This window comes from Mizuhopecten yessoensis, unplaced genomic scaffold (assembly GCF_002113885.1).
Source record: "Mizuhopecten yessoensis strain PY_sf001 unplaced genomic scaffold, ASM211388v2 scaffold5729, whole genome shotgun sequence".
Classification (NCBI taxonomy): domain Eukaryota; kingdom Metazoa; phylum Mollusca; class Bivalvia; order Pectinida; family Pectinidae; genus Mizuhopecten; species Mizuhopecten yessoensis.
This window is the reverse complement of record NW_018406194.1, coordinates 31,755-46,739: the sequence shown is the minus strand read 5'-3', so window position 1 is coordinate 46,739 and position 14,985 is coordinate 31,755.

Here is a 14,985-nt window from a genome sequence, read left to right as displayed (position 1 = left end):
GGGGGGGGGCAAAATTTATTATGGTTTATAATGACAAATGATACTTTGAATATTACATGTTAATAACTTGATTGGAATTATAACCTTGAATTGACAGTTTGATACTTTGAAAATTTTGAGCCAGCCCTACCCCCAAGGGCTGTAGGTGCTAGTTTCAAATCCTTTTTAGTCTGAAATCTGTATGCTAGATATTGAGTAAGGTGGTTTTATTGTTTTTTGTCACTATGAATAATATTTCTGTTCATGTTAAAAACAAAATCAACTCTCTGTATAAATATATCAGGTGACCGTTAAGGCCCATGGGCCTCTTGTTATAACCCCAGCCGCCTTGATGAAAGGCGATTGCATTATCCACAGCGCCACCCGACATTGTTAGCTGACCTTTACCGTGTTTACTATACATGTTAGTTTTGTTTTTTAAGAGTGTCTGTTATTACCTTAAAGAAGAATGTATTAGAAGAAGTGTCTGATTGGTTATATTTGTTTAAGATGCTGAATTATTTTAGGGTCCATTTTATGTTTTATATGGCTTTTACTGCTGTTATAAGTTATGGTCCACAATATCTCAGGGGAAAATGCACAATTTTGATTATATATTAAATCAAATAAATCACCCATGGCCCTATCTGCAAAATAGGAATAAAAATAGTAAGGCATTCTGGAGGTGATAAGGCAGTTTCTATCAGTGGCGAAATAGAGTAGAAATAAGTTGGTAACGTGTTACTGTTTTTATGGCCCCTTTTTGCTGCAACCACGGGGGAGCATACCACATGTCTATGATCAAATGAGAAGAAGGAAGGCCTAAATCCATATTGTACCTGGAGATAATTTATGCATGACACAGTTGGTGTTGAAAAAACTGTTCTTGAAAGGCCGGTCTTGTAACCTTTCACCGGAACTATTTTTGCTGTTATAACAACTAACAGCAAATACTTCCAAGGGAAACGATGAGACGTAATTAATGATTTGTTACTCCTTAATACATGAAGTGCCTTTCAAATATATATTTTATTTTCCAGAAATACAAACATAATATTTTCAAATTTTTTAATGCACATCCTACAGATATCGGTAGCCATATAATCACCAAACGATAATAAGGTTTACTTCATATAGATGAGCATTTTTGTTTTATTATTTAAATAAGATTTTATGTAAGAGTAACCAGGGAACTGCTCGCGTGTATATATTCGTCCAAACTTCGCCTACCTTTGGCACCTCATCCTTTTTAATGCATCAAATCCCAAAGTCAAACGGTCACACCTGTAAAACCCCGACACCTTCCTTAGATAAGACAAACAGACACACCTGTAAAACCCCGACCCCTTCCTTAGATAAGACAAACGGACACACCTGTAAAACCCCAACACCTTCCTTAGACAAGACAAACGGACACACCTGTAAAACCCCGACGCCTTCCTTAGACAAGACAAACGGACACACCTGTAATACCCCGACACCTTCCCTAGATAAGACAAATGGACACACCTGTAAAACCCCGACACCTTCCCTAGATAAGACAAACGGACACACCTGTAATACCCCAACACCTTCCTTAGATAAGACAAACGGACACACCTGTAATACCCCGGCACCTTCCTTAGACAAGACAAATGGACACACCTGTAATACCCCGACACCTTCCCTAGATAAGACAAAACAGACACACCTGTAATACCCCGACCCCTTCCCTAGATAAGACAAAACAGACACACCTGTAATACCCCGACACCTTCCCTAGATAAGACAAACGGTCACACCTGTAATCCCCCGACACCTTCCCTAGATAAGACAAACGGACACACCTGTAATACCCCGACACCTTCCCTAGATAAGACAAATGGACACACCTGTAAAACCCCGACACCTTCCCTAGATAAGACAAACGGTCACACCTGCAATACCCCGACACCTTCCTTAGACAAGACAAATGGACACACCTGTAATACCCCGACACCTTCCCTAGATAAGACAAACGGCCACACCTGTAAAACCCCGACACCTTCCTTAGACAAGACAAACGGACACACCTGTAATACCCCGACACCTTCCCTAGATAAGACAAAACAGACACACCTGTAATACCCCGACACCTTCCCTAGATAAGACAAACGGTCACACCTGTAATGCCCCGACCCCTTCCCTAGATAAGACAAACGGACACACCTGTAAAACCCCGACACCTTCCCTAGATAAGACAAACGGACACACCTGTAATACCCCGGCACCTTCCTTAGACAAGACAAATGGACACACCTGTAATACCCCGACACCTTCCCTAGATAAGACAAAACAGACACACCTGTAATACCCCGACCCCTTCCCTAGATAAGACAAAACAGACACACCTGTAATACCCCGACCCCTTCCCTAGATAAGACAAACGGACACACCTGTAAAACCCCAACACCTTCCTTAGACAAGACAAACGGACACACCTGTAATACCCCGACACCTTCCTTAGATAAGACAAACGGACACACCTGTAAAACCCCGACACCTTCCCTAGATAAGACAAAACAGACACACCTGTAATACCCCGACCCCTTCCCTAGATAAGACAAAACAGACACACCTGTAATACCCCGACACCTTCCCTAGATAAGACAAACGGACACACCTGTAAAACCCCGACACCTTCCTTAGACAAGACAAACGGTCACACCTGTAAAACCCCGACACCTTCCTTAGATAAGACAAACAGACACATCTGTAATACCCCGACACCTTCCCTAGATAAGACAAACGGACACACCTGTAATACCCCAACACCTTCCCTAGATAAGACAAACAGACACACCTGTTATACCCCTACACCTTTCCTATATAAGACAAACGGACACATCTGTAATACCCCGACACCTTCCCTGGATAAGACAAACGGACACACCTGTAATACCCTGACACCTTCCCTAGAGTGTGCTTTTTCTCTTCTGTTTCTGTTTTGTACAACCTGTGAGAATCACGAGCTGTGCTCACCTGCACAAAGGGTGATGTTTTTAATCTNGTAACTTACCTGAAGAACTGTGTTAATATTGTGTAACTTACCTGAAGTACTGTGTAACTTACCTGAAGTACTGTGTAACTTACCTGTAGTACTGTGTTGATATTGTGTAACCTACCTGTAGTACTGTGTTATTACTAACCTGTAATATTGTGTAGCTTACCTGTAGTACTGTGTTATTTCTAACCTGTAATACTGTGTAACTTACCTGTGGAACTGTGTAACTTACCTGTATTACTGTGTAACTTACCTGTACTACAGGTAAGTTACAGAGTACTTCAGGTAAGTTACACAATATTACATTTTAGTAATAACACAGTACTTCAGGTAAGTTACACAATACTACAGGTAAGTTACACAGTATTACAGGTTAGAAATAACACAGTACTACAGGTAAGCTACACAATATTACAGGTAATTAGTAACTTACCTGTAGTACTGTGTAACTTACCTGTAGTACTGTGTTATTACTAACCTGTAATACTGTGTAACTTACCTGTAGTACTGTGTAACTTACCTGTAGTACTGTGTAACTTACCTGTAATATTGTGTAACTTACCTGTAGTACTGTGTAACTTACCTGTAATATTGTGTAACTTACCTGTAGTACTGTGTTACTAATTACCTGTAATATTGTGTAACCTACCTGTAGTACTGTGTTACTAATTACCTGTAATATTGTGTAACTTACCTGTGGTACTGTGTTACTAATTACCTGTAGTACTGTGTAACTTATCTGTAGTACTGTTTAACTCCATTGTATACACTGCTTCTTCGTGTCCAGCTTGTGTCTTTTTACAGATTTATATAATGAAGATACTGTCATTATATGTCCTGTTGATGTATACCGCATCATTCAACTACTGGCAGGTTTATGTGACATCCTGCACCACATCATACAGCTTTTACATGTAACTGTATGCTAACAATTGTATAAAGATATTATTTATTTGCTAACTTTATGTGCTTACGGTAGGAATTGCTCTAATGCTTGCATTGAAAGATTCATGTCCTTGTAGTCCTTTTAAAGTACACTTATCAAGTGTTGTCTCAAATACAACGGTTTTGAAATTACATGTTTAAACCATGATGAAATCAATACAATTAAATTTTGTGGAAAACAGTTTTTGTTTTTTATTCAAAACATGTACAATACGACCAAATTCCATATCAAATAATTGATGAATTGCGATCTCCTGAAAATATTACTTAGATAACATCATCTTACAGACAACACCCAAGGTTTTAGTGCATGTGAATACACAATAAAATGTACATATGTACATGGGCATCAAAAGGTAAGGGCATGGGCTCTTATATAATTAGCTAAGTTACATCTTATCGAGATGCGCATACGTGAAAAAGACATGGCAGGTATATCTAAGACAGCTCCGGGAAAATTTGGCATGTTTCTTATCTTAAATACTCTTATAAACTTTTCGCAAGTCGATCATATACAAATCATCTATTCCTTATGCAAAGTGACTTTCTATGAAATTTGTTGGTGCTCGCAACCATTATTCTTCAATTTGTTTAAATAACATCACTGTAAAGTAAGTTTTCTTGATGACTTTTTATCTTAGATTTGCCGGCAGTCATCTGCCGAATCCTGTCCAATGATTGGCTGAATTTGGCGATGATATAATATGTGTATGAAATCAATATAAAATCAAACAACATTTGTTAGAATTCAGTCAACACGTTCAGGTCAGATATTCCTTACATTAATACGAATAGAATTGGCGTCAAAAACCGAGCTCGGTAAGTGTTGAACGTGGATCGAACCAATTGTGTTTTATCACTAAATTAGGGTTGACCTTTGGTAAGTTATAATAGGGGAATATGGTAAAGCTCTGGTCAGTTCTAATAGGTGGATATGGTAAACATCTGGTCAGTTCTTATAAGGGAATATGGTAAACCTCTGGTCAGTCCTAATAGGCGGATAGGAATAACCTCTGGCCAGTCCTACAATAGGTGGATAGAGTAAACCTCAGGTCAGTCCTAATAGGGGAATATGGTAAACCTCTGGTCAGTCCTTAATATGGGAATATGGTAAATCTCTGGCCAGTCCTAATAGGCAGATAGGAATAACCTCTGGCCAGTCCTAATAGGCGGATAGGGTAAACATCCGGTCAATCCTAATAGGGGGATATGGTAAACCTCTGGTCAGTCCTAATAGGTGGATAGGAATAACCTCTGGCCAGTCCTAATAGGTGGATAGGGTAAACCTCCGGTCAATCCTAAAAGGGGAATATGGTAAACATCTTATCAGTCCTAATAGGTGGATAGGAATAACCTCTGGCCAGTCCTAATAGGTGGATAGGGTAAAGCTCCGGTCAGTTCAGATGATAGGCTAAATCTTCTGTCAGTCCTAATAGGCAGATAGGGTAAACTTCCGGTCAATCCTAATAGGTGGATAATTCGACCACACTTTTGAATAATTAAAACAATAATAATTTTCTGTCTAGTGATATTTCGAACCCCCCTTAGTCACATTCCCGCTTGTTCGAATACAAAATTTGAAAGCTGTCACAATAGAATTATTGATCGGTTTTGGCTATTGGCGATACAATAACAATAGCCTCGCGAACCTCGCTCAACCAGATCTATTTGTACATGGACAGTATTTGATAACTGAGTAACGGGTAGTACTCACGATGTGTAACTATGACAGACAATTACTAAAATAAAATCAATAGATAAACAAGTACTTATTGTAATGGGGGACCATTACAGAAGTCCCCCAAACCCCCGCAGTTATGTTATGTTCGCAGTGCCAAACTACACCTACATACCAAATTTGAGAAAAAATCGAGCAATATCTAGTTTCGACCAATCAGTGGCCGTGGCGGCCATCTTGGTTGACCGATCGGAAAATGAAAGGTCATTTGCACACACCCTCACCATGATAAACACTTGTATAAAGTTCATTAAGTTGCGTCCAGTAAGTTTTGAGAAATGTGTCTGAAACTTTTACGGCTGAACAAGAAAAAGAAGAAAAAAGAATAGGAAACGGAGTAAAACCATTAAGTCTGCCACTTCGTTTGGTGGACCTAATAATGAAATGGTCAGGAGAAGAAGGACAGAGTACTGACACTGCAATACACATATAGTGTATCTGACAATTATTCTTACTTGGTGCAGCTTTTCCAATAGTAGGAAAAACGATGATTTTAGTTATATAGAAGTATAAACAACATATGTATATATAGATATAAGTACTTCAGTTATTACATGTATTTGTAATCCAATAATAATCTATGCTTAGTCTCCTTTGGTCAAGGCGTGCAGTGGGATTTAAGTATCCATAGTCCCCTGTAGATATATATGTTATATTTCAAACAAGTGAATTCAAATGTGCAGGACACCCTTTATACGCTCTAAGTATAAGATAGTAATCATATAATATGTGCTCAGCATCCGTGGCTGAAGTGAGTTCCAGATCGTGATTTGTCTTCTTACTTATCAAAGTTAACTTACAAATAAACACTAACATTTGCCACCACAACTACAGTAAAGTTATTAGTTAAATATATGAATGATTTTCAGGCAATTCCTAGTTTCAAGGAAAGTATCTGTTTTTCATTGTCCCTACCCATTTCACTGCTTTATCGAGTGTTCTGATTATTTCCAATGTTTGTGCGCTGATGGTACATAAAAGCTAATTTGGGATAAGCATGTAACTTGGCATAGATATTGGTTATATTAAGATATTTAATTTGTGAAAGTTTCATACTTATCCCACAATGCATTTGTACTTAAATAACACTTTTTTTTTTTGTGTGTTTTTGGAATACAATGACTAAAGAGCATCCCCTTGCTCAACACCATATATTTCCTTACAATTTCCAACAATTAGATACTATGGGAATAAAAGTATCAAAAGTTCAAAAATAATCCTTGAAGGAGACCTCCCTTGTAGTAAAGGCCATACTTAGTTAGTAGCCCCTTCACGTGTCCTCCTATCATCCGAGCATTGTTTGATCGAATTCGCGCTCCACTTGGGGAATACAGAAATGTTTAACTTTTTACTCTTCTTTGTTATCTATGGGCAATTTATTTCAGTTTCATACTGTAACCATTGACGTTATCATATTAAGAAGTGTATACTGACATATGACCCATGGCAAAATCTTAAATTGACCTAAAGACAATTGTGACACCCGTGTACTGTTGCTGGCCTGTAGGACATCTTTGTTACACCCAATAGGTACCAAAGAGATATTGCAACAGTCATATAATTATACATTCGGATGTCCACTCTGGATTTTAACAAAACTACTATTGCCAGAAGCAGAGCCAAAGGTTTCTTGAAACAGTACTTTTGGTTGGTCCAAGCTCCACGGAGGGAAAGACATTTTAGAATATTGCCGGCACAGACATTAAATAAGAATAAATATCAGTAACTATAAATTGAAATGATTTTTATCCTGCATCTCATCGGCCTGTATTGTGTTCCCTTTTTCTAATATGTTAACTTCAAGAAAACAGGTGTCTGAAGTACTTTTAAATAGGAGTTTGTTTACCAGAACAGGTGTCTTTTTAACTGATAACTATTTTATTATTATAATAATACACAACATTTGATATAGCGCCCTATCTAGCTAACATAAGCCACTCTAAAGCGCTTTACAGTACATAGATATACAATTGATACAATTAGCATATACATTCATCAGTATAATTTTATAATATAATTACCACTAGGGACAAGTGTCTTTTCTAATGCAAGTAACCATTTACTTATTACGTTGTTACAACCATTGGCAACATTAAAAACGGCTGTCTATTTCCATGAGAACGGCTGTCTATTTCCATGAGAGCGGCTGTCTATTTCCATGAGAACGGCTGTTTATTCCCATGAGAACGGCTGTTTATTTCCATGAGAACGGCTGTTTATTTCCATGAGAATGGCTGTCTATTTCCATGAGAACGGCTGTTTATTCCCATGAGAACGGCTGTTTATTTCCATGAGAACGGCTGTCTATTTCCATGAGAACGGCTGTCTATTTCCATGAGAACGGCTGTTTATTTCCATGAGAACGGCTGTCTATTTGTTGTAAGTCTTATAGCTTTATTTTGTGCAAAAAAGGTAAGCTACAAACGGTCTACTGTAAGTCTCCGTCAGGAATAAATTAAAAACAAAATGAATTTAAAAAAAAAGTTACGAACCATTTCAAAACTATACATGTACCTGTGGACAGACAACATAGGTGATGGTCTGTGTGTGCTACCGTGCTAGCAGTGTGATAGTTAATATAAGAGTCATTTTTGGTGACATCACGGTATTTTTATCTGCCTTTCTCGCTTTAAAGCAAGCAAAGAAACCACCTGTACTATCGCAACTTGGAAACGTGAGTAAAGTGAAGTATGGATTGATGGATAAGACAAATGCTTTCCGTGAAGTTATGTGTGACAATGGTGGCGATTCACCATTCTCCAGATACATGAACATGCGTCACATGTTGACCATACTACCATAATAACTTGTATGTGAATAATTGCACGAAGCAATATAGAAAAATCAATAGAAATGTCCTTTACACTCTCTTATTTTATTGATATAATGTTTATGATTTAAAAACAGCGTTAATTTAAAACAATGGCGCCGGTTGTTAGCGTGTTCGTAATGTGACATCTGTCTTTATTTAACATTAGCATATAATGCATATATACGAAACGTTACCACAATTGTAAAACTATCTCTACACTCCTAGAGTGTATCCATACAGTCTGTCTGGATTAAATGATGAAGAAGCTCAGCTTTTTCAGGCGGAAGCCTGCTAAAGACGACAAGTAAGTTGTTTTCCACATTCTTGTTTCCAGTGTTTAGTTAAAATATCATACGAGGGCCATTCAATTAATTCTGTCACAACAGAGTTTCCGAACAAACAGGCAGATTGCAAAAACATTTAAAGAACAACGCACGCGTAAAATTTCGACACCATCCAACAAGAATTGAACACGTTATTCATTGTTGAACTTTATGCACTCGTGACTAGTGGCTTTCAATACTAAAATGAAGGCTGAGACTAAATCTGAAATACGCTCCTATATCAAAGCATGGAGTGCTTTACATCTACCATCCAAACAGACACATACAGATTTGTGCAGCATACAAGGCACTATGCCTTCACATTGATACCTGTTTCCAGGTGGGTGAACGAATTCAATAATGATTCAGTTGACATTAAAGAGAACGCACGGCCAGGCACTCCAGTTGTTACAGCATTAAAGATGAACATTGCTGCCATGAAAGTATTAATTAAGGACGATAGTCAATATACTGTTTCTAAGATAACTCATACGGTTGGCATTTCAGAAGGCAGCACACATCATATTCTGATCGAGTGCTTGAAATTTAGAACGCTTTGTTCCCCATGGATCACTCATTTACTGAAATCTGAACAAAAGGCTTAACGTTTGAAATGTGCTTAAGATATATCGGACAAGTACGGTAATTGTTACTGGAGACCGCTATCTGAGTTACTTACAGGGACGAGACCTGGATGCATAACTTAAAACTCCAAAGGCGCATTAATAACAGGCAATGGGTGTCGAGGAACCAAGCAGGGCCATTGATTAAAAGCGTATAAAAAGCGCAAAGATAGTTATGTATGCCATTTTTTTCAATTCTAGAGGGTCTGTGATTCGGATAAGTGCAAGGAAGCGAAAAGTTTGCATAAACAAAGTACTGAAGCCTGTCAAATGATTTAAAATGAAAAAGCATTTAAGTAAAGGATTGAATGACATCCAGCTAACGAGATTGCCTCATACCATAGATTGACCACCCACCCTATTTACCAGATTCAAGTCCCTCTGACTTCTTCCTGTTTCCTATAGAAAAGCAAATGCTCTGTGGGGAAACAGTATGCCTTTAGGAGTTCTCTGGGTAGTGTAATCTTCAACTGTTATACCAAGGGGAGACTACCCCGCAGCGTTTACGTCTTGGTTAGCGCAATTGCGAAATTGCGTTTCTGCTAAAGGGGAATACTGCTGAGGAATGTAATAGTAAGATTTAACTATATCTAATTTAAAACATAATTCAGATTCCTGACACCAGAGACAGAATGTGTTGAATGGCCCGCGTACAGCGAAATTAGCTTGACAAGAGGAGTCGGTTTTTTTCTGGTCTTTGTTTGTTATAAAACACAAAAAACCCACTTAATATAGATGTTCCGTTGTAATACTAATAACCCGTTGGGAATACAGCACATTTTCACCTTGGTTCCTTTGGTGACGTTCATATTTCTATATCCAAGAGTCAGTGCAAAGAGAGGTAGACAAGGGGTTAAAATCCGATTGTTTTGGTTTAAATTATGCTAAACAATATTGTAGGACAAGTTCATCGACTAAATATTTGTATATAGGTTTGCAGTCTGATTTGATTGTTTTTCCAACCGTTTTGAATCCCGAATTATATATTCAACTATAATATACAGACATATATTGATTATATCTATTCTACCAAGTGAAATGTAACAAACGTCTTTTCTTGTTTACATCAGTGTGTATCAGCCTTTGATAAGAAAGATGACTTAAATCATCTTATTATTTAAACTATGCTGTTCTTTTGCGTGCGCTAAAATTTGTCATATGCTACCTTTATGTCTTTATTTTACAACAAACTGTGCCGTTTTATCATTTCTGACCCTTTGGGCAGTTATCCTATTTTGTCTTTTTAACAAGGATATATTTGCGAAGAATTGTTTTCATTTTCAGTCGCCATTCTGTCGACAGACGATAAACAATAAACCACTGACGTCATGCATTTTGCTAGATCTTTATTTCAATCAATCAAATCCACTAATCTATCGTTTTCACCTGTCAATACATGAAATCAGCATTTGACAAGTTAACAAACACTGTTTCAAGTCCCCTTTGCGGTAAGCTCCGACGACTATTCTGACCATAGCCTGACATGTTTATGTAGATCTAGAGGTTATGTATCAGTCTCTGAATCTAATAATATCAGTATTCATTTGTACCATTTACGCTGTGCCTGGATGGTATTATGACGTTTTACTGTTCATTTAATCTGCGTTAGGGAAATTTGACTTAGATTAAATGTGAAAAAGAAAACCATTGAATATCGTCATTTCCTAAGATTTTATTTGGCATGCTCACAGTTTATAACAGTACATCCTCGCGGACCATGGAAAGAAATTAAAGCAGAAATATTTAATATTTCTATCTTAGTTCGATTGCAGTATGTCTCAAAATGTCTTTATTTCCTTTTCAGATATTTTTTTGGGGTCAATTATGGGATGTTTGTACGAAATTCGAATCAGAAAAGGTAGAGAAAGCCCACAGAGAGGCTGTTCGTATTATAACAGGCCTTCCTTTATGTACTCGTATCGAAGATTTACATTTTGAAACAGGTTTAGAAACTCTTACAAATCTTCGAAAAAGTAGAAAACTCCAACTTTTATATAAAATGTACAACAAAAAGCTTCGGATTATTTCAACAGTCTCCTGTCACCTACTTTCGCGGAAAATAACCGGTCCTCTATTTGGACTATCTCTTACAAATCTCTCCTTTAAACCTACGATCGTTGCCTTCCATAAATTTGTGCAACCATCCCGTCCTATCTACTTCAATGTTGGAGAGCGAAAGTTGAACATTAAACACACTTAACTGAAACACCAGTGTATACGTAGTTCTCTTAAATGTGACCTTTGTAGAGTGAATCTTGTCGAAAGTCCAGCTTGCATATTTGAACCTTCATGTGAGAATGCCTTTTACTTTTTCCTTCAGTGTCAACTTTTTGGCAATGAAAGGCGTATTATGTTTCAAAATTTGGACATAATTGATGTTTTTTAGACATAACATTTTTGGGGATAGCATTTAGTGCAAAGTTGCATGAAATACTTAAATTAAACTTTGATAAAAAAAAAAAGCTTAAATCATTGGTAAAATTCATATGATGAAATCTCTTTTAATTTCACAGTTTAATCACTTATTCATCACATTGCCAAATCCAAGTGGTGCCTTTATTACTAAACTCAACACTATTTTATTCAACCTTTTATGGAATAGCAAAACAGATAAAGTAAAGAGTAAAGAGGAATATAATTACTAAGGGGGTTAAAAATGATTAGCACTCAATATTTAATAGATGCTCTAAAATTAGGATGGCCCAGAAGATTTGTTCACAGTTCTAGTAAGTGGCAAGTTATATTCAAGATTCTTTTCAACACAGATCTTATTATGAACTGTGGAGTGATTACATATATAAATGTCAAAATAGTTGTAAAAATAGTTTTTGGTCAGATGTGATTAAAGCTTGGAAAAGATTGATTCATTCTGATGTTATGAAGGTGAATCATAGAAAACAACTTTCACTCCTGAAAACCCCGCTATGGTACAACCCACAACTGGCCATTGGTGGACATTCTATTCTTTATAAAGACTGGTATTCTAAACGTGTAAGAGTAGTAAATGACATGTTTAAAGATGTTAGCTCTCTCACTTTCTTTTCTTATCAGGAACTCACAAGGTAATATAATATATTAACAGACTTTCTTAAATTTCAATATATAATTAATACTATAAGAACGAATATCGAAATACACAGGATTCAGGATACATATCTTCTTCTCCCTTTTATTCCGCTAAACATATAATTATTTATCAAAAACACTAAAAGAATAAAAGACATGTATAAAATTCTCTCAAAGAATAAAAAAATTCAAACAGGTAGAAAAATGCTTGTGTTGTGAAAGTTTGGTGTTAATTCATCATACCTCCTGTAGTCGAATGCTACTTTACACTACACTTGATTATAATACTAATACACCACCAGGTACTTCGTCTCACTCCAGCAAATAGTCCCGTTCAACCAAACTATTGTCGTCTGCGCAATCTACGCCGAACATGTCTAGAAGTGATCAAGCGTCTGGTTGAACAAGACTTTCCAGCAAAGCGAAAGTAATTATGCACTGCCATGTTGTATATTACTGGACTTGCGATCCTGAACCGGTCGCTATCTAACATAAATCATGAACAGTTAAATATACATATTAATGTATTCATCTCCTATATGTGTAATTATTTACTAAGTACTTAAATTCATTATTTATATTTATTAGACACCATATTACCATTACAATTACCGTTCAAAACTGCATTTAATCGACTCATGCGGCGATGCAATAAAATAAAAACTGAAAATAATAAGCTAGCATATTTTTTTGTAATGTACACGAAAATACAGAATAAAAGTAATAAAATAAACTTCTGATTATAACGGTACAAAGCAGCTGGAAATGATGGATAAATCCGGAACCTTACGCCCATGAGTAACCATTTCACAGAGAAAATGCCCGGAGTGTTAATGTTTAGCGATTGCCACGCGTCAGTCGCTATTGACAATCGGGTGGTAAAAACGACGGCCTTTTAAAACTCGTGTATTCAGTTAAAATATCTAGTCTATATGAGACTGGACCCCCTTTCAATATAGAATATCATACAACCATCAGATTAATCATTGTGTTTTGCCATTCACTATTCTCATGCAGTGATGTACCGTATCGCCACATGTGTGCGCGTTTTATCGCAAAACGGGACGATTGATGGTTATTCGCCCAGGTGTCATGGGCTGACGATGTACGGACGGTGTGCGGACGGTGTACGGACGGTGTACGGACGATGTGCGGATGGTGTACGGACGGTGTACAGACGATGTGTAGACCGTGTGCGGACGGTGTGTGCGCGATATGCACACGGTAATTGTGATGCCTTATGCAATCACACAACTGTACAAACGAGGCTGATCTGTGTATATATATCCTTATCGTTATTCGATATTCGGAAAACTTATGACTATACCTAGTATTCCGTCTTGAAAAAGGCAGATATTGAAAGCGTTGCTAGGTTTTCCCTAACTATCGTGCACACAACGTCTGCGAAATGCACCAGAGGAGGTATTGCAGAGTTTTGGAAGGAGAAACGAAGTTGTTGTAGCAGACACGGATTAAGATGCTTTTTGCTGATAAAATTACACTTAAATTCCACATGTCAGCATATATTTCTGAACACCAAATAACAATGTAGGCCTTCAATTGTTTCAGAAAAGAAAATTAAACTATCGGCGTACCAAACTAGAAACACACTTATCTCTCCAAAATTATAATAAGTACAACGGTTTTCAATAAAACATGTCTCAAAATCATTAATTTAAACAACTCCCAAGAATAATTTCTATGTAAATCTAAGTAATTGCTATTGTCATCGAAGCAAGATTTTCCCAATTTGTAATGCGATTTAATTATTGAAAATGGTTTGCCAGCACGCTTAAATAAGACAAATAATACCACAGGTTTATCAGAACATCAAAGTCGAAGGATTGCAAAAGTCTACAAAACTACAATATCGCCTTCTTGTTTGTCATCCTTCTAATTTGTAACACTCTTCCTGATTGGATATCTTGCCGGGGTCTATATCTCTCTTCATAACAACAAAGATGGCGTTCGACACACACAAGCGTTCGAGGTTTGCAAATCATTCACGGGTGAAATAACCTACACGCAATATAAAACGATAGCAAATTCAACGAAACAGGCAATGAGGGGGCCGATAGGCTGCTTATTGCAAAGATGGTTGTGTATTGTCCGAAATATTGCCGAAAATATATTTGGTAGGGCTATTTTGGTAGCAGGCAATTACAACTCAAACTCACAAAGACAAAGTGACTTATAATTTTGCAGGACAAAAAAAAAGATATAAAAGAGTGACAAATTCGTTATCGTTTGGTTAGGAGGGGGCTACTGGCTCATAGACCTCTTTGGTTTGTATAGACAAGACGGAGTCTATGAGCCCGTAGACCCCTCCTAACCCAGAGAGAACTAATACTATCTACTGCAAATAGACAGGGTGGTATGGACTCGTTGGCTGGCACACAACATGAAAGGTGCTTCGTTACTCTGAACTAAAACCGTTACACCCTTCAGTGTCATTTGATATAGATAAATACGTGTAC